This window comes from Gymnoscopelus microlampas (assembly GCF_963454915.1).
Source record: "Gymnoscopelus microlampas genome assembly, chromosome: 6".
NCBI lineage: Eukaryota > Metazoa > Chordata > Actinopteri > Myctophiformes > Myctophidae > Gymnoscopelus > Gymnoscopelus microlampas.
The window spans coordinates 4,738,664-4,766,172 of record NC_139943.1 but is presented as its reverse complement, the minus strand read 5'-3'; the positions used below and the strand labels follow the sequence as shown (position 1 = coordinate 4,766,172).

Genomic DNA, 27,509 nt, shown 5'->3' with positions numbered 1-27,509 from the left:
ACTCAGACACCACTCAGTCACCATTCACACCAGTTGGTACTCAATCAGTCACTCATCACTACTAATGCTCACACACACACACACACACACACACACACACACACCAATGAGGAGAGAAAGACACACACAGGGCAAGACACACACAGAGGAAGCTTTTGAGGAAGCTGTCCAGTGGCCTCCCATCCACTGCAATGTAATTCAACAAACTTCCGGTAGGAGATTTGCCACCCGTACGTGTCACGTCATATATCTAGACTTTTGTACCAGTGAACTACAGACCAATGTCAACACACACACACACACACACACACACACACACACACACACACACACACACACACACACACACACACACACACACACACACACACACACACACACACACACACACAAAACTAATTTGTAAAAGTTTACAGCACTTTCAAAGACCTGAGACTCCGTTTATGTGGTCTCGCCCTCAGGTGGAGAGAATGAATACTACAACTGAATGTTGTCACCCATCTCTGCCAATGTGGTGTGAGAGAAGAAAAACATCCTAAGTCATAAAAATTAGATACTTTCTCATAATAATGTATAAGTATCTCATAATGAATCATTAGTATCTCATCATTATGAGATACGTAAGTGATACAAAGTCCTCTTTTTGATGTGGATATTGTTTTCTTACATCAAATTGGCAGAAATGGGCTTCCATAGAATGAATATGGCTGAATGGAGGTCTTAGCAGAGACAGTAAACAGACTGATATGAAGAACATCTGCATAGTTCACATGGTAGTGACACACGCTTAGCTTAGCCAAAACACTGCATTAGGAGCAACCTTCTGAAGCCACCGGACACTGAATTCAGCTTAAATGATTGTATTATTATCTTATATCATTGTATCTGTTGTATCAAATAAATATACTGAAAGGCATTTAGTGGAAATTATTTATTCTCTCACCAAGGAAATAATGACTTTCTACCAGTGGTGTAAAGTAAGTAAGTACATTTACTCAAGTACTGTACTTAAGTAGACTTTGAGGAATCTTTACTTTACAACAGTATTTCCTATTTTCAATACTTTTACTTCTACTCCACTACATCTCAGAGGCAAATATTCCACCAACAATTATTTGAAAACGTTGGTTACTAGTTACTGTGTAGATTTTGATTTTGATTACAAAACATATACTGAATTAACCACTTCAGAATCAGCCCTATATACATTCCGGTCATTTGAAAATAGCAGATCTACAAGCTCACTAATGCGTCACATCGCGACCCATTGTGAGCTTGTATATCTGCTATTTTCAAAAGATTTTCATAATTTAGAAAACTTGTGAAATGGGACATTCTGCATAATAAGTGCTTTCTACTTTTGGTACTTTAAGTACATTTTGATGGCAATACTTTAGAACTTTTACTCAAGTAAAATTTGAATTCCGGACTTTTACTTGTAACAGAGTATTTCTACATTGCAGTATTGATACTGCAAAAAAAAGAAAAGAAAAATTGAAAAGCGATTACTTTTTCCACCACTGTATCTTATATCATTGTATCTGTTGTATCAAATAAATATACTGAAAGGCATTAAGTGGCAATTCTTTATTCTCTCACCAAGGAAATAAGTACTTTCTACAACCCTAACCTTTAGTAAGAAGAGAAACACATGTATGTAAAAATAAGTTTCACCACAGTACTAGTTCCAGCATATCCAAGAAAAATGAAACAACATTAATGTTTACAAAGAGATACCCGATTTACAAGAGGTAAGCGTTAGTCGTTCTACATGGTAGAGAATCAGTAGATCCTCACAGCGTGTAGCTTATCTTATCTATTTTAACGCATTTAGACCGGGAAAGCATCTGTGTGTCATTTTACATTTCTTTGGCTATTCAAAAATAGCAGATCTACAAGCTCGTAGCGCTACGATCTTTAGGTCTGCTATTTTTTGAAAAATCATGAACATTGGTGCCAATCTTTGAATATATATATATATTTTTAAAGCGAACATTTGTAACTCAAATCTTTGCTTCCGGGGGATTCTACAAATGTCTTCTAAATCCTAACAGTTATTTCTTTTTTAAACGTATGTTCCTATAATCAGTGGTTCTTAAACCTTTTCATGTCAAGGACCCCTCCATCTCAAAATATTTTGTTCCAGGGACCCCCCCAGAAGCAAAGATTTATTGAGTTAAAAATGTTGCTTCCAAAAATATATGTACTCAAAGATTTGCACCAATGTTCACGATGTTTCAAAAATATCAGATCTACAAGTTTGTAGCGCGGCACTCGGTGCCGCGCTACGAGCTTGTAGATCTGCTATTTTTGAATAGCCAAAGAAATCTTAAAATGACACAAGCTTAAAGGGTTAAGAAAATACATAACCTCACAGAGCCAGTTGAGGGGGGGAGGAGGGCAGTTGTTCTTCCATTTCATAAGAATCTGATGCCTTGCTAAGAAGACAGAAGAGGCTCTGCTGTTCATACAGTCCAGATCCTCTGATGGTAAACCACAAAGCCCAGACATAGGACATGGTTGGGTTCTATAGGCACATGCAGCCATGTTGGAAAGAAATCGGGCCTCTTCTCCTCTTACTTCCTACACAGGTGTTACCAATGATACTAATGAAGGCTCTGTTCCATTCTGGTCAGGGTGTTGGCTCACTAGAAACACTCCATTTTGGTTCCCAAATGGTCCCTTATGGTAGGTGTGTAACTCCGAGAGTGTACAAATGGAACCAAATGGACCCTTACGGTCCATTTGGTTCCATTTGTACACTCTCAGAGTTATGGGGGTCCTTAAAATAAGACGACCACTGTGCCACACTTTTAATGTATGAAAAACATATATGTTTTTAAAGATAATTATGGAAAATATTTTGAAATAAAAATAATAAAAAAAGAGAAACAAAGGGGGTTTTACTTGTTTTCTTTCTACCTCTATTCTTTTCCCCCTTCCTGAAAACTGCAAATGATGGGAGCTTATATACACCAGCAAATCTGTGATGTGACAATGAAGTTGTCGCGCACCGATTATTATACAACACGTAGTTCCGACCAAGCAATCTGATTGGTTGAAATAGCTTTCTAGCCGTGCTTCAAACCAGCATCATAGCACGGGTCTGATCACATTAATAAATCACTCCGCACTGCAGTCCGCACCTGATATCGACCATATATGGCACAGCTGTGCTGTGACTTCACACTGTCCCACGGTAGGAAAACAAACAGACAGTAGCCTGACCCACCGGCGCCACCGGAGAACAAACAGCTATGCAAAATGCACTATGTATGTTGTTAATTTTGACTTAATACGAAGGTACCGCACGGCGAAAATAGCCGATATACAAGTTCACAACGTGTCGCCATCGCAACGTTGTTGTTGTCAGCTTGTAGATCAGTTATTTTGGCCACGTGACACGGTCGTACGATGGAGCATATAGCCTACTGGAATCAGCTGCGTTGATGAAACTGTGCCTCAGAGCACTGCTACAGGGACTATTTAATGTCTCAGTCAAGTAAACTCTTCTTTACAGGGAAACGGATAATAGCGAAACATTTTTATTATGAATTGCCCCACAATATGAATGGATGTGTTTTGTTGGTAACTGTTGTATAACTTTTAACTTACAGAGACTTTGGAGTCTAATGAAATAACTTCATAATTTAAGGCCACACTGTCTGCCCCTTTAAGCTGTCAACTTATACAGGCAGTGTAGGCTGTGTCCCAATAAAGTGTACTGTTTATGTCATTTGGAGGAATGCTGTGCAGACTTTAGTCTTGCCCAGTTGACCTCTATTATATTGTAGACTTATTTAGTTGTATTTGATAACAAACAAGGTAAAGAATATGTTACATGCACTTTAAAATAACAAAGAATGGCCTATATAATGACTAAAGCCGGTTTTCTATATTAGAGTGTTATGTTATGGCTATGTTTAGACAAGCCTATATGGAGAGTAAAGGATGGTTCTATATTGTGTGGATGTGTCATTGAGTCTATACTCTGTGTTGGGGGTCCACTCATAATTCAGAGATTCCATTATTCCCACTATTAGGTTAGTGTGAGGTTAGGGTTAGTTATAATGGGGCCAGTCTGAATAATGACATGGCACCATGTGTTGTAGAGATCATTAGATCTATAGCACACCCTGTTCTTCTCATCCACCACCACTGTCTTTTATCTGGCTATAGTGGTCTATAAGTACATCCTCCAGCTGCAGATCTGTTGACATCTGGAGCTCAAAGAATGCACTTGAACTGATACACATGAAGAGTTAAAATTATCTCTCTGGTTTCCTGTGCAAGTGCTGACATTTTTACCATCGAGCTAATAGAGCCTGCCTGCTTGCTCAGGGGATAAATTGAATCTTTACATCAGGTGAGACACATGGTGATAATAATAATAATAATAATAATAATAATAATAACTAGAAAAAGTGCTCCTCGGAGCACAACTCTCCGCCAGAAGACTTGTGTTGGTTCGAAGGTCGCGAAGGTCGCTATCCCTCTTGTATATGTAAGTGTCCTATCCATCCTGTCTGGGTAAGTGTCCTCTTCCGTTCATTCTGTGTAAGTGTCCTATCCCTCCTGTCCTATCCGTCCTGTCTATGTAAGTGTCATATCCCTCCTGTCTATATAAGTGTCCTATCTGTCCTATCTGTCCAATAAGACAGATAGGAACAATTGGACCGCGACTACTTGACTACTTCCGGTTCGAAGGTCTGGGAGTGAGCTAGTGGCCGGATTTTCGGTATTGGAATCTGGCTTATCACAGTGACACATGTATTTATAGGTCGCTATCCCTCTTGTATATGTAAGTGTCCTATCCAACCTGTCTGGGTAAGTGTCCTCTTCCGTTCTGTCTGTGTGAGTGTCCTATCCCTCCTGTCTGTATAAGTGTCCTATGTCATATCCCTCCTGTCTATATAAATGTCCTATCTGTCCTATCTGCCAATTATGTATCAGCCATGCAGCCATTTCATGGTTCCCGTTTTACCTCACTCTGACAGTGGCGGAGACACTGTCAGAGTGATGCCATGTATATATAGGCCCGGTGGCGTCACTAGCCAATCAGATCACAGTATTTCACGTGTCACGTGAGGCTTGACCAATCAGTGTGTCATGTTTAGAAAGTGAAAACGCAGTGATAACAATACTCTCCTGGCGGAGAGTAATAATAATAATAATAAAAACATACAATAGACACAACAGTGCTTTAGAATGTGTCTTTATTGACAACATGAATATGAGCATTATGGAAGCTCTTTAATGTAATGCTACCAGGACCAGTGGTGGAAGAAGTACTCACATTTTTACTCGAGTAAAAGTACAAATACCATTTACAAGTACAAGTTACAATTTAGACATTTACACTCTTATCCACAATGACTTAAGTATAGAGAAGTACTCTATTACTGGTAAAATACCTGCAAAAGTACAAAAGTATTATAATTGTCTTATATAATTTGACAAAATTCCTCAAAATCTTAAAAAAAATAGCAGATCTACAAAATCATAACGCGATGCATTGTGACACGCTGTGAGCTTGTAGATCTGCTATTTTGGAAGGGCCAAAGTCAAAATTAGGGCTTAATGTGTGTTTTGTATTAATAATGTAAATCTACAAAGATACTACTAACTAAAGCAGTTGGATAATTTTAATGGAGTAAAAAGTATAATATTTGCCTTTTATGTAATGGATTATCACATTAATATGTATTTGGCGGCAGACCCCCATCTGAATAGATTTAGAGCCAGAGACCCCCATAAGAGAAGATTTGAGATTTTATATTTAAACAAAATTATTCCACATTCATTGTTTATTTTCAAATAGCAGATCTACAAGCTCACAACACATCACTGTGAGCTTGTAGATCAGCTAAGCCTATTTCTGAATAGTAAGTAAAAATAGTGGTGATGATGATTATTATTATTGTTATTATTAATAATAAAGTAAAAGTATCTCTAAATTGTACTTAAGTAGAGTATTTGAGTAAATGTACTCAGTGAGTTTCCAGCCGTGTTGGTAGCAGTGTTACATAGAATAGAGCAGAAAACCACTGAATGTGTTGTGATTGAATGACTCATCATAGAGCCTGTAGCCACCAGCAGGTAACCTCATGTCTACTGTGTCTCCCTGCTCCATCTCTACTATCACTCCATTAGATATGTATTCATAAAGACCATGATCATTCTGTCCATAGTTATACATGAGTTGCTGATTATTTTTATACATGTAGATATTCACATCTAATGCTCCAAAGGTAGCTGCAGTGAATCTGAAGTAATAAACTCCTTTCACTGGAGATCGAAAAAAACCTGGAATAAGCGCGCGCGCGCACACACACACACACACACACACACACACACACACACACACACACACACACACACACACACACACACACACACACACACACACACACACACACACACACACACACACACACACACACACACACACACACACACACACACACATTAATTAAAACAATAATCTGATGACCAGCGGACCGGTAGGCGGCGGTTCCGGTAGGAGACACAACAAGTCGTTGTGTCTCCTACCGGAACCACTGCCGGTCATCATAGGAATGAGACAAAAAAACAAACAAAAAATATCCATGAATTCAAGTCTCCATGGAGTGACTAATCCATTGAAACAAAGTTTTTTTGGGGTGAAGTGTCCCTTTAAGCTCTACTTTCTTTAAAGGAAACATTTTCAAAAACATTTGAGAAAAAAGTCGATCTACAAGCTCACAACGTGTCAAATAGCAACATGTTGTGAGCTTGTAGATCTGATGTTTTTAACATTTTATTCTGTAATGACGCAGCAGAGTTCACAGACCCTTCACATGCTGTTACTAGTGTTTTCACAGAGATGTAAGTTGTGTCATTAGTTGGTGAGAGAAATTTGTTTTTATGAAGCTCATTAACATAATTAACTTCATTACTTAATGTAAAGCTCATAGATAACATAATTAACTTCTTCACTTAATGTAAAGCTCATTAACATAATTAACTTAATCACCACCTACCTGTAGATGTATTGTAGGCGTTGCCGATGTTAGTGAAGACCTTCTTATAAACCAGAGTGGTTTCAGTACTAAATGGTCCAACATATCCATAAATACCCAACCCAGCAGAGAAGGCCACCTTTGGTTGGTCTGTCAACACAAGAGCATTATCACATTATTTATATTGTTATAAAAGCATATCTTTTACTATTAATTATGATATTAATATAATTATAAAGTTGTTGTCGGGCAGAAATCTCATATCTCCATATTTCAACTTTTTATGTTTTTTTTATAATAAATTAATGCCCTACTTCATCATACAAGAGTGTTGCAAAAATAGTGAAAATAGCAGATCTACAAGCTCACAGTTTGTGGCATTGTGAGCTTGTAGATCTGGTATTTTCAATATTCTAAATTATCTTAAAAATAATAATAATAAAGGAATGGTTTGGATACATTTACACCTGACAGTGACGATAAAAGCATATTTTACTATTTATTATCACTTTATTTATAATAATTATAAAAGCATTATATTATACTATTAATTATCATTATATATTACAACATATCGTTGTTGTCAGGCAGAAAAGCATCTCCATATTTAGACTTTATATATATTTTAAATGAATGCTTTACTTCATCTTACAAGAGTGTCACAAAAAAATAGTGAAAATATCAGATCTATAAGCTCTTTGTAGATCTGCGATTTTCACTATTTTAAGTGACACACTGTGAGCTTGTAGATCTGCTATTTTTGAATAGCTAACGTATAGATGGATAAAGTGGTTCAAATGATTGTGATGCTATATAGGGCATTGGTTCTCAAAGTGGGGTCCAGGGACCCCCAGGGGGTCCCCAGAAAAATTAGTTCATATTGCATCACAATCATTTTAACCACTTTAACAGATCTAGCAGATCTACAAGCTCACTATGTGCTTGTAGATCTGCTATTTTTGAAAAATCCCTGGCACAAAAAATGTTTGAGAACCATTGCTATAGGGGGTCCCCAGCTATAGCAGATAGGTCTGCTTTTGCTGGAACCCCCTCAAAGACCCCTGGGGATCCCCGGACCCCACTTTGAAAACCACTGATATATAGGACTATGCCCATATATAGGTCCATTATTTGTGGAGTTTTGTTGTTTGTGGACTTTTGTTTTACTTTTAGTAAATAAACATTCTTGTCTAGAACCACCGATCCCACCCATATGACCAGTGGTGGAAAAAGTACTCAAATGTTTAACTTAAGTAAAAGTATCAATACTGCAATGTAGAAGTACTCTGTTACAACTAAAAGTCCGGAATTCAAAATTTACTTGAGTAGAAGTAACAAAATGTACTTAAAGTACTGAAATGTTTGAAAATAGCAGATCTACAAGCTCACAATGCGTCACGATGCGACACATTGTGAGCTTGTAGATCGGCTCTTTTCAAATAGCCTAGTTTTGGACAACTAAAGTTATCAAATAATTGTAGTGGAGTAAATAGTACAATATTTGCCTCTGAGATGTAGTGGAGTAGAAGTAAAAGAATAACTCACAATTGTACAGTAAAATACTGGAGTAAATGTACTTAGTTACTTTACACTGGATATGACCATATATGGGTGTACCCATATATGGGCATATAGTGATGACATCAGGGATCTCCATATGGGCATAAAAAGGAACAGACAGACAGACAGACAGACAGACAGACAGACAGACAGACAGACAGACAGACGGGTACAACAGGTATTACATAACCAGGTGGGACATACATTTACAACTTTTATATTTGATAAACATACTGAAAGGAAATTCTATAGGGCTGTCAAAATTATATATATAAATATAATTTTAAACTGTTTTGAGCTAAGCTATCCTGTTCAGTGGAGCACAGACTGTGTAGTATCAGATGAGGTCATCACCTTTGAGGCTCTTTATCTCTCACACTTCCTCAAAGGGAGTCATATTGCTGTAATGTTAATATAGTGCTTTAAATGATTTCATCAAGTTAGTAATGTTTTGTGGTCTTAACTATCTTATATTAATATTGTAATACTAACTAGTTATAGTTAGAGTGAAATGGATGTCTGTTGGCACATCACAAGTCAGTAGGCCAGTTTACAGCATCCCCTACGTTGGACCAACAGCGACTCCTGTTGATGAATGTTTTATAATAATCTAGCATGTAGATTTGAGGGCTTGTAAAAAGAGATATGACTCCATTGCAAACTTCTCCACCAGCTCGAGAGGAGTGTATCTCTGAGCTCCGATGTAATCTCTGGTGTAGTATTGTTTTCTTATCTGACAATTCATTCTGATTGTTTAATAGGCTCAAAATAATTGTAACCTAGATTTAAGAGTAAATAAACCATTTCGATTCATACAATTGTAATCACCTGTGTAGCGATTCTTTCAAGGGGTAACTCCTCACACTATGGAACCACTGAACCAAGTGCCTTAACCAACTGCTTATCTGTGCTTAATGTATGGGTGTAGGTTCAGTAATAAATCTAACAATACTTACTGGACAGTTCCTGTACTTTGTCCTCAATGACAGTCATCCTCGTTTCTACAGCGGACAGCCGAGCACCATGAGCTGAAATCAATACAACATGAATATTAAATTAATACATCATGAATATTAAATCAATACAACATGACTATTAAATAAATACAACATGAATATTAAATCAATACATCATGAATACTAAATTAATAAAACATTAACATTAAATCAATAAAACATGAATATTAAATAATAAAACAATACAAAATCAATACAAAATTCATATCTAATCAATACAACATTAATATTAAATCTGCACAACATTATTATGAAAGCAATACTACATTCATATTCAATCAAAAATGCTCCTACATGTGGATTATATGGATCAAACATACAGTAAATAACTTGATGAAAACAAGATCAGATCTCTGAGCTCATGCATTGACTGAACATCATTATGGTCTAATTACCTTCACTTTCTGTCTTCAAGTTCTCCACCTGGTCTTCAGTGGTACTGAGTCTGGTCTGGATGCTCTGGATCTGGTCTTCAGTGGTACTGAGTCTGGTCTGGATGCTCTGGATCTTTACTTCATCATACAAGAGTGTCACACAAAAATAGTGAAAATATCAGATCTCTTTGTAGATCTGCTATTTTTGAATAGCCAACGTATAGATGGATAAAGTGGTTCAAATGATTGTGATGCTATAGGGCATTGGTTCTCAAAGTGGGGTCCAGGGACCCCCAGGGGGTCCCCAGCAATATGAGTTAATATAGCGTCACAATCATTTTAACCACTTTAACAGATCTACAAGCTCACTATGATCTTGTAGATCTGCTATTTTTGAAAAATCCCTGGCACAAAAAAATGTTTGAGAACCATTGCTATATATGGGGTCCCCAGCTATAGCAGATAGGTTTACTTTTGCTGGAACCCCCTCAAAGACCCCTGGGGATCCCCGGACCCCACTTTGAAAACCACTGATATATAGGACTACGCCCATATATAGCCATAGGTCCATTATTTGTGGAGTTTTGTTGTTTGTGGACTTTTCTTTTACTTTTAGTAAATAAACATTCATTCAGTCTTATGCATACATGAAGAACCGTTTGTCTAGAACCACCGATCACACCCATATGACCAGTGGTGGAAAAAGTACTCAAATGTTTAACTTAAGTAAAAGTATCAATACTGCAATTTAGAAGTACTCTGTTACAACTAAAAGTCCGGAATTCAAAATGTACTTGAGTAGAAGTAACAAAATGTACTTAAAGTACTGAAATGTTTGAAAATAGCAGATCTACAAGCTCACCATGCGTCACGATGCGACTCATTGTGAGCTTGTAGATCTGCTCTTTTCAAATAGCCTAGTTTTGGACAACTAAAGTTATTATCAAATAATTGTAGTGGAGTAAATAGTACAATATTTGCCTCTGAGATGTAGTGGAGTAGAGGTAAAAGAATAACTCAAAATTGTACTGTAAAATACTGGAGTAAATGTACTTTACACTGGATATGACCATATATGGGTGTACCCATATATGAGCATATAGTGATGACATCAGGGATCTCCATATGGGCATAAAAAGGAACAGACAGACAGACAGACAGACAGACAGACAGACAGACAGACAGACGGACGGGTACAACAGGTATTACATAACCAGGTGGGACATCTATATATACAATTTGAATCCTGCGCCATGTCGGTTGTCTGTATGCATGTATGTAGCCAGTGTGACGTCATATGACATCACGGTCGTGACATCACGATGAGACACGCCAGTGTGACGTAATCTCACGACAGCATGACATCACATCCTACCTATAAATAGGTAGGATGCACCAGTTCGACGGCTTCCATCCTCAACACAACCCACGCCGACGACCCTTTACACAAATAAACTGCTAACTTCATCTCCTGCGATTTCAACTATCTTTTCACATTGTACACCACTGCACACTCCCCACAGGTCTGCCATACCAGGTCTGAGTAATCACAAAGTGGGTTTTGGTCATTGGAGAGGTGATGCACGTCACCTCTTTCTGAAGTGGGTACTTTCAAAGCCTGCCATGGATTTAGGAGAGCACAAAACTCTCTCTCACACTGTGAGGTGCCTGTAAGGTGGCACTGCAAAGTGAACGACGCGTCACGCTAGACGTTCGGGCCGCGTAGCGGCCCGAACTTCTAGTACATTTACAACTTTTATATTTGATAAACATACTGAAAGGAAATTCTATAGGGCTGTCAAAATTATATATATATATAATTTTAAACTGTTTTGAGCTAAGCTATCCTGTTCAGTGGAGCACAGACTGTGTAGTATCAGATGAGGTCATCACCTTTGAGGCTCTTTATCTCTCACACTTCCTCAAAGGGAGTCATATTGCTGTAATGTTAATATAGTGCTTTAAATGATTTCATCAAGTTAGTAATGTTTTGTGGTCTTAACTATCTTATATTAATATTGTAATACTAACTAGTTATAGTTAGAGTGAAATGGATGTCTGTTGGCACATCACAAGTCAGTAGGCCAGTTTACAGCATCCCCTACGTTGGACCAACAGCGACTCCTGTTGATGAATGTTTTATAATAATCTAGCATGTAGATTTGAGGGCTTGTAAAAAGAGATATGACTCCATTGCAAACTTCTCCACCAGCTCGAGAGGAGTGTATCTCTGAGCTCCGATGTAATCTGATGTAATCTCTGGTGTAGTACTGACAATTCATTCTGATTGTTTAATAGGCTCAAAATAATTGTAACCTAGATTTAAGAGTAAATAAACCATTTCTATTCATACAATTGTAATCACCTGTGTAGCGATTCTTTCAAGGGGTAACTCCTCACACTATGGAACCAATGAACCAAGTGCCTTGCTTATCTGTGCTTAATGTATGGGTGTAGGTTCAGTAATAAATCTAACAATACTTACTGGACAGTTCCTGTACTTTGTCCTCAATGACAGTCATCCTCGTTTCTACAGCGGACAGCCGAGCACCATGAGCTGAAATCAATACAACATGAATATTAAATGAATACAACATTATTAAATCAATACAACATGAATATTACATTAATACAACATGAATATTAAATCAATACATCATGAATATTAAATCAATACAACATGAATATTAAATAAATACAACATGAATATTAAATCAATACATCATGAATACTAAATTAATAAAACATTAACATTACATCAATAAAACATGAATATTAAATGAATAAAACAATACAAAATCAATACAAAATTCATATCTAATCAATACAACATTAATATTAAATCTGCACAACATTATTATGAAAACAATACTACATTCATATTCAATCAAAAATGCTCCTACATGTGGATTATATGGATCAAACATACAGTAAATAACTTGATGAAAACAAGATCAGATCTCTGAGCTCATGCATTGACTGAACATCATTCTGGTCTAATTACCTTCACTTTCTGTCTTCAAGTTCTCCACCTGGTCTTCAGTGGTACTGAGTCTGGTCTGGATGCTCTGGATCTGGTCTTCACTGGTACTGAGTCTGGTTTGGATGCTCTGGACCTGGTCTTCAGTGGTACTGAGTCTGGTCTGGATGCTCTGGATCTGGTCTTCACTGGTACTGAGTCTGGTTTGGATGCTCTGGACCTGGTCTTCAGTGGTACTGAGTCTGGTCTGGATGCTCTGGATCTGGTCTTCACTGGTACTGAGTCTGGTTTGGATGCTCTGGACCTGGTCTTCAGTGGTACCGAGTCTGGTCTGGATGATCTGGATCTGGTCTTCACTGGTACTGAGTCTGGTCTGGAGGATTTCAACCTGGTCTTCACCGGTACTGAGTCTGGTCTGGATGCTCTGGACCTGCTTTTCACTGGTACTGAGTCTGGTCTGGAGGAGTTCAACCTGGTCTTCACTGGCACTGAGTCTGGTCTGGAAGAGTTCAACCTGGTTCTGGCTGGCAGTCAATTCGGCAGCCATATCTGGAAAACATATCACAGAGAAAGATTTGAAACACATTTCAGCCTGTACCTTTACACATTCTTAAGCTCCATTTTTGGCACAACAAGCATGTTGCCTCTTGACCATTCTAACCAGCATTTTATTTTAACATACCTTCCATCTCATGTTTGCTGATGGCCAACTCCACCCGAAGATCAGACACTAAGTCTCTCTGCTCCTTGGCTTCTTCCTCCAAGTTCCTCAGCTTCTCTCCCTGTACTGCCACAGTGTTTCCCATGCTGTGCACCATGTCTCTCAGTCGATTCACTTCGTCCCAGAGATCAGGTTGTATGAGGGTACCTGGTTCTACATTGTTGTCTCTCTCATTGAGCGCTCCTCTCTCCCCCTGAGCTCCAGCCTCAGAGAGACACAACAGTAGAACAAGCAAAGCCCCAGCAGTCTTCATTCTGGAACAGAGTGACTGAATACTGTACGGTCCAGCACGTCTTTTATACTCTCCCTCCTCATAGACTAGCATTGGACACGGCATGGTGCCCAGTGGAAAGTTAATCTACAAGCTGGACGCTAAATAAAGTCAAGGTCTGAGAGCGCCAACATGTGGTCCACGATAAGAGCTGGCATGGCTGTACGCCCTGGCTCTGGAAAGAGCGGCTGTGAAGATATTCAAGGTAATCAGCTGCTGTTATTACAATAAACGGCGTGGGCTTGTTTTTCTGCTGTCATGTGAGGACACTGAGGTTAGAGTGTTCACTGACACGTTGTTCACATGAAGCAAATGATCACTTTAAAATACTTTGATATTCATTCAATAGACTATAAGTATAAATGTTTTCTGTTTTCTCTGTTTAAAGGTGTTTGTGTGTCAAGTCCAGCATTTATCCTCTCTTAAATATGAGTTACTACTTATTTATTGAGAGCCTTTGGCAGCTCTTTCCCCCCAGGTTTTGTTTTATTCATTTTAGGGTTGATCTTCTTTACATATCCTCCCATACGTCTATGGAGCATGCTGCAGTATGTCATCTCCTTCTTTACATATCCTCCCATACGTCTATGGAGCATGCTGCAGTATGTCATCTCCTTCTTTACATATCCTCCCAGTGTGTCTATGGAGCATGCTGCAGTATGTCCTCTCCTTCTTTACATATCCTCCCAGTGTGTCTATGGAGCATGCTGCAGTATGTCCTCTCCTTCTTTACATATCCTCCCAGTGTGTCTATGGAGCATGCTGCAGTATGTCCTCTCCTTCTTTACATATCCTCCCATACGTCTATGGTGCATGCTGCAGTATGTCATCTCCTTTTATCCTTGCTGTCGGGTGGAAAATGTTACTTTTCAAATGTAACAAAAAATAGCCGATCTACAAGCCTGAGCTTGTAGATCGGCTATTGTTGCTAAGTTTGTGTGACACTGTATTATGATGACGAGGTAAGACATTAATTTATGAAACAAATAATAATGAAAATAAAAAGTTAAAATATGGAGATAAGACAGTAAGGATATCCTTGGTTCTGGACATGATGTCAGACAGACAGACAGGCTCGCAGGAAGACAGACAGACAGACGGGCTCGCAGGAAGACAGACAGGATCGCAGGAAGGCAGACAGACAGACAGACAGGCTCGCAGGAAGACAGACAGGCAGACAGACAGGCAGACAGACAGACGGGCTCGCAGGAAGACAGACAGACAGACAGGCTCGCAGGAAGACAGACAGACAGACGGTCTCGCAGGAAGACAGACAGACAGACAGACGGTCTCGCAGGAAGACAGACAGACAGACACGCTCGCAGGAAGACCGACAGACAGAGTCCTGCTATTTGACCTTTGTGCCTCTAAAATGGATAAGGATGAATGCCAAGTGACAATAATCTGTTTTATAAAAAATATTTTTCCAAAAATATTCAACATAGCAAAAATCGCTATTTCTTCGTGTCACTTTGGAAAGTCGACAACACACACACACACACACACACACACACACACACACACACACACACACACACACACACACACACACACACACACACACACACACACACACACACACACACACACACACACACACACACACAATAAAGATGGTTAATTATAATACATCTATATTAATAAAATATGTCTCCATATTGTCAATAATAATAAATATTATTGCTGTCGGACACAAACCTTGTATATCTGCATATTTAAACTTCTTACCTTTTTTATTTTTGTAAATTAATGCCATACTTTGTCATACTATAGGGTTACATAAAAATAGCAAATCTACAAGCTCACAATGTGGCACAATGCCATGCGATGGGAGCTTGTAGATCTGCTATTTTTGCTATGTATAAAATAAAAATAAAAATAACTTTAAGTGAAAGTGGTTTTGGACATACAGTAAGGGTTCCACCTGACAGTGATTGCAAAGCTGACATTATTTGACAATGTTGTAATGAAATTTGTTTGTGTAGAATGGGCCTCAGGTCTTAAAGGGTTAACAAGTATCCAAATACTATGAAGTCTTCTGTCAGTGGATTAAAGCACTGTTCCCCAAACACTGGCTCCAGACCCATTTGTGGGTCACTGACACATTTTTATGGGTCACGAGTAAATATCCCTTTATGTTTATGTTTCCTACATTCTGTTTTTTATTTATTTATGTATTATTATCATTTCAAAACATCAATGAATAAATCAAAGAAAAAGCTAAGAAATGACATAAATTAGAAAAAAAATGTTAAGACGTAGTGAAAATAGCAGATCCACAAGCTAGCTGGAAGACAGACAGACAGACAGACAGACAGGCTTGCAGGAAGACAGACAGACAGACAGACAGGCTCGCAGGAATACAGAAAGACAGACAGGCTCGCAGGAAGACAGACAGACAGGCTCGCAGGAAGACAGACAGACAGAGTCCTACTATTTGACCTTTGTGCCTCTAAAATGGATAAGGATGAATGCCAAGTGACCATCAGGGGTATTATAGTTAAATTAAAGGTATTATAGTTAAATAAAATAAATCAGGGGTATTATAGTTAAATTAAAGGTATTATAGTTAAATGAAATAAATCAGGGGTATTATAGTTAAATAAAAGGTATTATAGTTAAATAAAAGGTATTATAGTTAAATGAAATAAAAAACAACAGCAACATATTATTAACTTTATGTAAAATATGTCAAATATAGAATAATGTTGTCCTTGTCTCTAAAATATTGACCTGTATTCCAGACCTGCTCTGCCCTACAAAGCCTTTTAAAGCCTTTTATCTGTTAAATGATGTGTGTAGTTACTGCACTTTGTCCATTCAAGTTGTTTACATTGTTTTAGCTCATTATATTTATGTGATCAATGGAAACATGGTGTGTGTGTGTGTGTGTGTGTGTGTGTGTGTGTGTGTGTGTGTGTGTGTGTGTGTGTGTGTGTGTGTGTGTGTGTGTGTGTGTGTGTGTGTGTGTGTGTGTGTGTGTGTGTGTGTGTGTGTGGAGAGGGGGGGGGCATATCATTGGGGGGGGCGTGTACATGAGCAGCAGCAGTCAATCCTGAGAACATATTTATTCATAAAATATAAAAAAGGAGGGGAGGGCTTTAACCTCTTGAACCCTAGCTTCACTAGTCTGGAGAGAACATTCTGCAAAAATAGCAGATCTATAAGCTCACAGCGTGTCACATTACAACACCATGTGAGCTTGTAGATCTGCTGTATCTGTGCATCGTGCTCCAGAAGTCAAAAACCATCTGCAGGTCAATGATTGACGTGTGTGTGTGTGTGTGTGTGTGTGTGTGTGTGTGTGTGTGTGTGTGTGTGTGTGTGTGTGTGTGTGTGTGTGTGTGTGTGTGTGTGTGTGTGTGTGTGCGTGTGTGTGCGTGTGTGTGGAGAGGGGGGGCATGTCATTGCAGGCAACATTTTAAATTAATTTTACTGTCTGTTAATTTATTTTAGGAAATTATCTTTCCAAAATATTCAATAAATCGAAAATCGCTATTTCTTCATGTCACTTTGGAAAGTTAATAAATGTACACACATTTTCAATAATAAAGATTGGTTAAATATTATACTATCCTATGCTATATATAAATATTAATATAATCTATATTAATAAAATATGTCTCCATATTGTCAATAATAAAGATGGTTAAATATTATTGCTGTCAGACACAAACCTTGTATATCTGCATATTTAAACTTCTTACAATTGTTTTATTTGTAAATTAATGTCCTACTTTGTCATACTATAGTGTTATATAAAAATAGCAGAAACATAGCAAATCTACAAGCTCACAATGTGTCACAATGCCATGCGATGAGAGCTTGTAGATCTGCTATTTTTGCTATATATAAAATAAAAAATACTTTTAACTTTAAGTGAAAGTGGTTTTGGACATACAAGGTTTCCACCTGACAGTGATTGAAAAGCTGAAATTATTTGACAATGTTGTAATGATTGTTTAAACTTTAATTCAAATATAACCTCTCTCTCTGTCCCGTGTGTGTGTGTGTGTGTGTGTGTGTGTGTGTGTGTGTGTGTGTGTGTGTGTGTGTGTGTGTGTGTGTGTGTGTGTGTGTGTGTGTGTGTGTGTGTGTGTGTGTGTGTGTGTGTGTGTGTGTGTGTGTGTGTGTGTGTGTGTGAGAGAGTGAGAGAGAGAGTGTGAGTGAGGACACGCGGCCCTTAAAGTTACTAAAGATTTAATCAAAGGTATATTTTATAAACATTATGTATGTATTTAAATTAATGCCTCTTATGTACGTATAGAAAATTGTAACAAAATGTCTCTAAGAAGTCAGAGGCTTAATTTAAATCTAGAATGTAATAATAATAATGATAATAATAATAATAATATCTATCCTCACAAACATGTTAATTGAACCAACAGAAACAGAGAGGTAGTCTATTGTTATTTGTCTTCAATGTGAGAGCTCAGTGCATTGACAGACAGACAGACAGACAGACACATAACTCCACCTTTATCAACAATAAATATAATAAATCTATATTAATAAATGTCTACACATTGTTATAGATCTATAAGCAGGTGTGTGTGTGTGTGTGTGTGTGTGTGTGTGTGTGTGTGTGTGTGTGTGTGTGTGTGTGTGTGTGTGTGTGTGTGTGTGTGTGTGTGTGTGTGTGTGACTGAATGACTGCCTGACTTTAACCCATTAAAAACAGGAAAGCATCTGTGTCATTTTAGAGTTTTACGTTGGCTGTTCAAAAATAGCCGATCTACAAGTTCTCATTGCATCACTTTGTGCCGCGCTGTGAGCTTGTATATCTGCTATTTTTTGAACATTATTGAAAAAACTTCATTGAGAAACGTTTGAATCATTTAGAATGTTTTGACACAAATCTTCTCTTCTGGGGGTCCCTGGCACGAAACATTTTCAGATGGGGGGTCCCTGGCACAAAACATTTTCAGATGGGGGGTCCCTGGAACATAACATTTTCAGATGGGGGTCCCTGGCACAAAACATTTTCAGATGGGGCTTCCCTGGCACAAAACATTTACAGATGGGGGTCCCTGGCACAAAACATCTTCAGATGGGGGTCCCTGGAACATAACATTTTCAGATGGGGGTCCCTGGCACAAAACATTTTCAGATGGGGGGTCCCTGGTACAAAACATTTTCAGAGGGGGTCCCTGGCACAAAACATTTTCAGATGGGGGTCCCTGGCACAAAACATTTTCAGATGGGGGGTCCGTGGCAAAATACATGACATGTCAATGTGGGGGTCCATTAGAGAACTAGTGATTTAGAAGGCTTGTGTAGAATGGGCCTCAGGTCTTAAAGGGTTAACAAGTATCCAAATACTATGAAGTCTTCTGTCAGTGGATTAAAGCACTGTTTCCCAAACACTGGCTCCAGACCCATTTGTGGGTCACGGACACATTTTTATGGGTCATAAATATCCCTTTATGTTTATGTTTCCTACATTCTGTTTTTTATTTATTTATTCATTTATTATTGTCATTCCAAAACATCAATGAATAAATGAAAGAAAATCTAAGAAATGACAAACATTTGTTTTCTAATTTATAAGACATAGTGAAAATAGCAGATCCACAAGCTAGCTGGAAGACAGACAGACAGGCTTGCTATTTGACCTTTGTGCCTCTAAAATAAGGATGAATGCCAAGTGACAATAATGTATTTTATAAAATTATTTTTCCAAAAATATTCAATATAGCGAAAATCGCTATTTCTTCATGTCACTTTGGAAAGTCGACAATACACACACACACACACACACACACACACACACACACACACACACACACACACACACACACACACACACACACACACACACACACACACACACACACACACACACACACACACACACACACACCCCTCATAAGGTTAAATGTTCATATTCCATCAATCTCCATACAGTGTCTATAATATTTATATAATATGATAATATAATATAATATAATAGCTATCTAAAAATCTATGAATAAATGTACAGACATTTTCAATAATAAAGATTGGTTAAATATTACACTATACTATGCTATAAATAAATATTAATATAATCTATATTAATAAAATATGTCTCCATATTGTCAATAATAAAGATGGTTAAATATAATACATCTATATTAATAAAATATGTCTCCATATTGTCAATAATAAAGATGGTTAAATATAATACATCTGTATTAATAAAATATGTCTCCATATTGTCAATAATAATAAATATTATTGCTGTCGGACACAAACCTTGTATATCTGCATATTTAAACTTCTTACCTTTTTTATTTTTGTAAATTAATGCCATACTTTGTCATACTATAGGGTTACATAAAAATAGCAAATCTACAAGCTCACAATGTGGCACAATGCCATGCGATGGGAGCTTGTAGATCTGCTATTTTTGCTATGTATAAAATAAAAATAAAAATAACTTTAAGTGAAAGTGGTTTTGGACATACAGTACAAGGGTTCCACCTGACAGTGATTGAAAAGCTGAAATGATTTGACAATGTTGTAATGAAATGTGTTTGTGTAGAATGGGCCTCAGGTCTGAAAGGGTTAACAAGTATCCAAATACTATGAAGTCTTCTGTCAGTGGATTAAAGCACTGTTCCCCAAACACTGGCTCCAGACCCATTTGTGGGTCACTGACACATTTTTATGGGTCACGAGTAAATATCCCTTTATGTTTATGTTTCATACATTCTGTTTTTTATTTATTTATGTATTATTATCATTTCAAAACATCAATGAATAAATCAAAGAAAAAGCTAAGAAATGACATAAATTAGATAAAAAATGTTAAGACGTAGTGAAAATAGCACATCCACAAGCTAGCTGGAAGACAGACAGACAGACAGACAGACAGACAGGCTTGCAGGAAGACAGACAGACAGACAGACAGGCTCGCAGGAATACAGAAAGACAGACAGGCTCGCAGGAAGACAGACAGACAGGCTCGCAGGAAGACAGACAGACAGACAGACAGACACGCTCGCAGGAAGACAGACAGACTCCTACTATTTGACCTTTGTGCCTCTAAAACGAATAAGGATGAATGCCAAGTGACCATCAGGGGTATTATAGTTAATTTAAAGGTATTATAGTTAAATAAAATAAATCAGGGGTATTATAGTTAAATTAAAGGTATTATAGTTAAATAAAATAAATCAGGGGTATTATAGTTAAATTAAAGGTATTATAGTTAAATGAAATAAATCAGGGGTATTATAGTTAAATTAAAGATATTATAGTTAAATGAAATAAATCAGGGGTATTATAGTTAAATAAAAGGTATTATAGTTAAATGAAATAAATCAGGGGTATTATAGTTAAATTAAAGGTATTATAGTTAAATGAAATAAATCAGGGGTATTATAGTTAAATTAAAGATATTATAGTTAAATGAAATAAATCAGGGGTATTATAGTTAAATTAAAGATATTATAGTTAAATGAAATAAATCAGGGGTATTATAGTTAAATAAAAGGTATTATAGTTAAATTAAAGGTATTATAGTTAAATAAAAGGTATTATAGTTAAATTAAATAAAAAACAACAGCAACATATTATTAACTTTATGTAAAATATGTCAAATGTAGAATAATGTTGTCCTTGTCTCTAAAATGTTGACCTGCATTCCAGACCTGCTCTGCCCTACAAAGCCTTTTAAAGCCTTTTATCTGTTAAATGATTTGTGTAGTTACTGCACTTTGTCCATTCAAGTTGTTTACATTGTTTTAGCTCATTATATTTATGTGATCAATGGAAACATGGTGTGAGAGAGAGAGAGAGAGAGAGAGAGAGAGAGAGAGAGAGAGAGAGAGAGAGAGAGAGAGAGAGAGAGAGAGAGAGAGGGGGGGGGGGGGCATATCATTGCAGGCAACATCTCCATATTGTCAATAATAAAGATGGTTAAATATAATACATCTATATTAATAAAATATGTCTCCATATTGTCAATAATAAAGATGGTTAAATATTATTGCTGTCGGACACAAACCTTGTATATCTGCATATTTAAACTTCTTACAATTGTTTTATTTGTAAATGAATGCCCTACTTTGTCATACGGTTACATAGAATAGCAGAAACATAGCAGATCTAGCTCACAATGTGTCACAATGCCATGTGATGGGAGCTTGTAGATCTGCTATTTTTGCTAAATAAAAAAAATACTTTTAACTTTAAGTGAAAGTGGTTTTGGACATACATGGTTTCCACCTGACAGTGATTGAAAAGCTGAAATTATTTGACGATGTTGTAATGAAATGAATGAATGTTTATGTTTAATTAAAATATAACCTCGCTCTCTCTCTCTGTCCCGTGTGTGTGTGTGTGTGTGTGTGTGGGGGGGGGGAGGGGGTGTGGGGGGTGTGTGTACATGAGCAGCAGTGGAAAAGCTGATGTCTCTTTTTAGCTGAACTAATCTACGTATCAGTGTTTAAATATTAACATTTGTCCGTCCGTGTGTGTGTGTGTGTGTGTGTGTGTGTGTGTGTGTGTGTGTGTGTGTGTGTGTGTGTGTGTGTGTGTGTGTGTGTGTGTGTGTGTGTGTGTGCGTGCGTGCGAGAGAGAGTGTGTGAATGAGGACACACGGTCCTTAAAGTTACTAAAAGTTTACTCAAAGGCATATTTTATAAATGTTATGTATTTATTTAAATTAATGCCTCTTATGTACGTACTATACAAAAATTCAGCTTTGTAACAAAATGTCTCTATGAAGTCAGAGGCTTAATTTAAATCTAGAATGTAATAATAATAATAATAATAATATCTAGCCTCACAAACATGCTAATTGAACCAACAGAAACAGAGAGGTAGTCTATTGTTATTTGTCTTCAATGTGAGAGCTCAGTGCATTGACAGACAGACAGACAGACACATAACTCCACCTTTATCAACAATAAATATAATAAATCTATATCAATAAATGTCTACACATTGTTATAGATCTATAAGCAGGTGTGTGTGTGTGTGTGTGTGTGTGTGTGTGTGTGTGTGTGTGTGTGTGTGTGTGTGTGTGTGTGTGTGTGTGTGTGTGTGTCACACTGAATGACTGCCTGACTTTAACCCATTAAAAACAGGAAAGCGTCATTTTAGAGTTTTACGTTGGCTGTTCAAAAATAGCCGATCTACAAGCTCTCATTGCATCACTTTGTGCCGCGCTGTGAGCTTGTACATCTCCTATTTTTGAACATTATTGAAAAAACGTCATTGAAAAACGTTTGAATCATTTAGAATGTTTGTTTTGACACAAATCTTTTCTTCTAGGGGTCCCTGGCACAAAACATTTTCAGATGGGGGGTCCCTGGCACAAAACATTTTCAGATGGGGGGTCCTTGGCACAAAACATTTTCAGATGGGGGGTACCTGGCACAAAACATTTACAGATGGGGGGTCCCTGGCACAAAACATTTTCAGATGGGGGGTCCCTGGCACAAAACATTTTCAGATGGGGGGTCCTTGGCACAAAACATTTACAGATGGGGGGTCCCTGGCACAAAACATTTACAGATGGGGGGTCCTTGGCACAAATCATTTTCAGATGGGGGGTCCACGGCCAAATACATTTCATGTCAATTTGGGGGTCCATTAGAGAACTAGTGATTGAGAAGGCTTGTGTAGAATGGGCCTCAGGTCTTAATGGGTTAACACAGGGGTCTTCAACGTTTTCAGGCCAAGGACCCCCTAGCTGAGAGAGAGATGAAGCAGGGACCCCCTACTCTATATTGTATAAAATTGTGTTTCAGATTAAAGTTTTTTTTTTTTACTTATTCTGCTCTTTTTTCCCTCTACACCTATAGCCTCTTTAGATCTGCTATTTTCGGCTAATGTTCCCCTCAGATAAGGAATTCTAGGGTTCAAGTGGTTAATGTAAAAAAACGAAATGCTATCACACAAAGATTTGGCGGACCCCCTATAGTAACTCTGTGGACCCCCTAGGGGTCCCGGACCCCCTGTTGAAGACCCCTGGGTTAACAAGTATCCAAATACTATAAAGTCTTCTGTCAGTGGATTAAAGCACTGTTTCCCAAACACTGGCTCCAGACCCATTTGTGGGTCACGGACACATTTTTATGGGTCATGAGTAAATATCCCTTTATGTTCATGTTTCCTACATTCTGTTTTTTATTTATTTATTATTATTATCATTTCAAAACATCAATGAATGAATAAATCAAAGAAAAAGCTAAGAAATGACATAAATTAGGAAAAAAATGTTAAGACGTAGTGAAAATAGCAGATCCACAAGCTAGCTGGAAGACAGACAGGCTTGCAGGAAGACAGATAGACAGACAGGCTCACAGGAAGCCAGACAGGCTCGCAGGAAGACAGACAGACAGACAGGCTCGCAGTAAGACAGACAGACAGGCTCGCAGGAAGACAGACAGACAGAGTCCTACTATTTGACCTTTGTGCCTCTAAAATGGATAAGGATGAATGCCAAGTGACCATCAGGGGTATTATAGTTAAATTAAAGGTATTATAGTTAAATAAAACAAATCAGGGGTATTATAGTTAAATTAAAGGTAGTATAGTTAAATAAAAGGTATTATAGTTAAATTAAAGGTATTATAGTTAAATTAAAGGTATTATAGTTAAATTAAAGGTATTATATTTAAATTAAATAAAAAACAACAGCAACATATTATTAACTTCATGTAAAATATGTCAAATGTAGAATAATGTTGTCCTTGTCTCTAAAATGTTGACCTGTATTCCAGACCTGCTCTGCCCTACAAAGCCTTTTAAAGCCTTTTATCTGTTAAATGATTTGCGTAGTTACTGCACTTTGTCCATTCAAGTTGTTTACATTGTTTTAGCTCATTATATTTATGTGATCAATGGAAACATGGTGTCAATCCTGAGAAAATATTTATTCATAAAATATAAAAAAAAGGAGGGGAGGGCTTTAACCACTTGAATCCTAGCTTCACTCTGGAGAGAACATTCTGCAAAAATAGCAGATCTATAAGCTCACAGCGTGTCACATTACAACACCATGTGAGCTTGTAGATCTGCTGTATCTGTGCATCGTGCTCCAGAAGTCAAACCATCTGCAGGTCAATGATTGACGTGTGTGTGTGTGTGTGTGTGTGTGTGTGTGTGTGTGTGTGTGTGTGTGTGTGTGTGTGTGTGTGTGTGTGTGTGTGTGCATGAGGAGCAGTGGAAAAGCTGATGTGTGTTTTTAGCTGAACTAATCTACGTATCAGTGTTTAAATATTAACATTTGTCCGTGTGTGTGTGTGTGTGTGTGTGTGTGTGTGTGTGTGTGTGTGAGGACACGCGGTCCTTAAAGTTACTAAAAGTTTACTCAAGGTATATTTTATAAACATTATGTATGTATTTAAATGAATGCCTCTTATGTACGTATAGAGAATTCAACTTTGTAACAAAATGTCTCTAAGAAGTTGGAGGCTTAATTTAAATGTAGAATGTAATAATAATAATAATAATAATAATAATAATATCTATCCTCACAAACATGCTAATTGAACCAACAGAAACAGAGAGGTAGTCTATTGTTATTTGTATTCAATGTGAGAGCTCAGTGCATGACAGTGCATTGACAGACAGACAGACAGACAGACAGACAGACAGACAGACAGCTCCACCTTTATCAACAATAAATATAATAAATCTATATTAATAAATGTCTCCGCATTATCAATAATAAATATAAATCGGTGAAGGTGTGTGTGTGTGTGTGTGTGTGTGTGTGTGTGTGTGTGTGTGTGTGTGTGTGTGTGTGTGTGTGTGTGTGTGTGTGTGTGTGTGTGTGTGTGTGTGTGTGTGTGTGTGTGTGTCACACTGAATGATTGCCTGACTTTAACCCATTAAAACAGGAAAGCATCTGTGTCATTCTAGAGTTTTACGTTGGCTGTTCAAAAATAGCCGATCTACAAGATCTCATTGCATCACTTTGTGCCGCGCTGTGAGCTTGTACATCTGCTATTTTTGAACATTGTTGAAAAAACTTAATTGAAAAACGTTTGAATCATTTAGAATGTTTTGACACAAATCTTCTCTTCTGGGGGTCCCTGGCACAAAACATTTTCAGATGGGGGGTCCCTGGCACAAAACATTTTCAAATATTATGAAGTCTTCTGTCATTGGATTAAAGCACTGTTTCCCAAACACTGGCTCCAGACCCATTTGTGGGTCACGGACACATTTTTATGGGTCATGAGTAAATATCCCTTTATGTTCATGTTTCCTATATTCTGTTTTTTATTTATTTATCTATTATGTATTATTATCATTCCAAAACATCAATTTATAGATCAAAGAAAAATCTAAGAAATTACATAAATTAGAAAACAAATGTTTAAGACGTAGTGAAAACAGACAGACAGACACGCTCGCTGGAGGACAGACAGACAGGCTCGCAGGAAGACAGACAGACAGTCCTGCTATTTGACCTTTGACCTCTAAAATGGATAAGGCCAAGTGACAATAATTTATTTTATAATTTTCTCCCCCAAAAATATTCAATATAGCAAAAATCGCTATTTCTTCGTGTCACTTTGGAAAGTCGACAATACAGACACACACACACACACACACACACACACACACACACACACACACACACACACACACACACACACACACACACACACACACACACACACACACACACACACACTGTCTGTAAATGTCTGTACACATGTACAGACATTTTCAATAATACAGATTGGTTAAATATTAAACTATACTATGCTATATAGCCTATACATATTAATATAATCTATATCAATAAAATAATGATGTCTCCATATTGTCAATAATAAAGATGGTTAAATATTATACATCTATATTAATAAAATATGTCTCCATATTGTCAATAATAAAGATGGGTTAAATAGTATTATTATTATTATTATTATTATTACTTAAGTACAGTACTTGAGTAAATGTACTTAGTTACTTTACACCACTGATTTTGGGGGACCTTGCTGTGCCTTTTGGCAAAAGTGTCCTTTCTGAGGTTCTGATGGTGGCCACCCTAAATCTTCTCCATCCATTTACAAAGATGAGACATCAGGACAACAGGCCTATGACTCCCAGTACACTAGCTGGATCCTTCACTGGCTTAAGTTGTTGAGTTGGGGGGGGGGGGCATTACTGCATCAAAGGTAACCAACAAACATGAAAACTGGTCAAACATTGGCCAAATTGTCAAATAATGTAAGAAATAGGCAAAAATTGTGAAAATAGCCTCGAGTTGCGAGGCGTTGTGAGCTTGTAGATCTGCTATTTTCACAATATTTATCTGTAGAACCAAGTGGGGGGTCCCCAGCTCAAATATGATTATTTTGGGGGGTTCGCGGCCTGAAAAGGTTGAGAACCACTGAATTAGCATACATCCTTCACTCTAGTCAACTTGCAGGAACCGGGAACTATCATTACAGAATCTATTGTTTGCCGGGGGGGGGGGACTTATTTCTTTGTCACACCCAAGTAGTGCAACGCTGAAATGTGCACTGAAAACAAGAGCAGATGCTGCGTCACGTGGGTCACATGACGTCACAGCTAGCTGCAGTAGAGGCGGAAGTTGAGACATTTAAATTCATATTGCAATATAAAAA

General features: G+C 37.5%; 1 protein-coding gene across 1 annotated transcript in view; it reads left to right on the top strand.

Annotated features, from left to right (window-relative positions):
* Nucleotides 1-27,509, top strand: part of LOC311047414 (cerebellin-1-like) — an 878,463-nt gene that overhangs the window by 412,297 nt on the left and 438,657 nt on the right. The window lies entirely within an intron of this gene.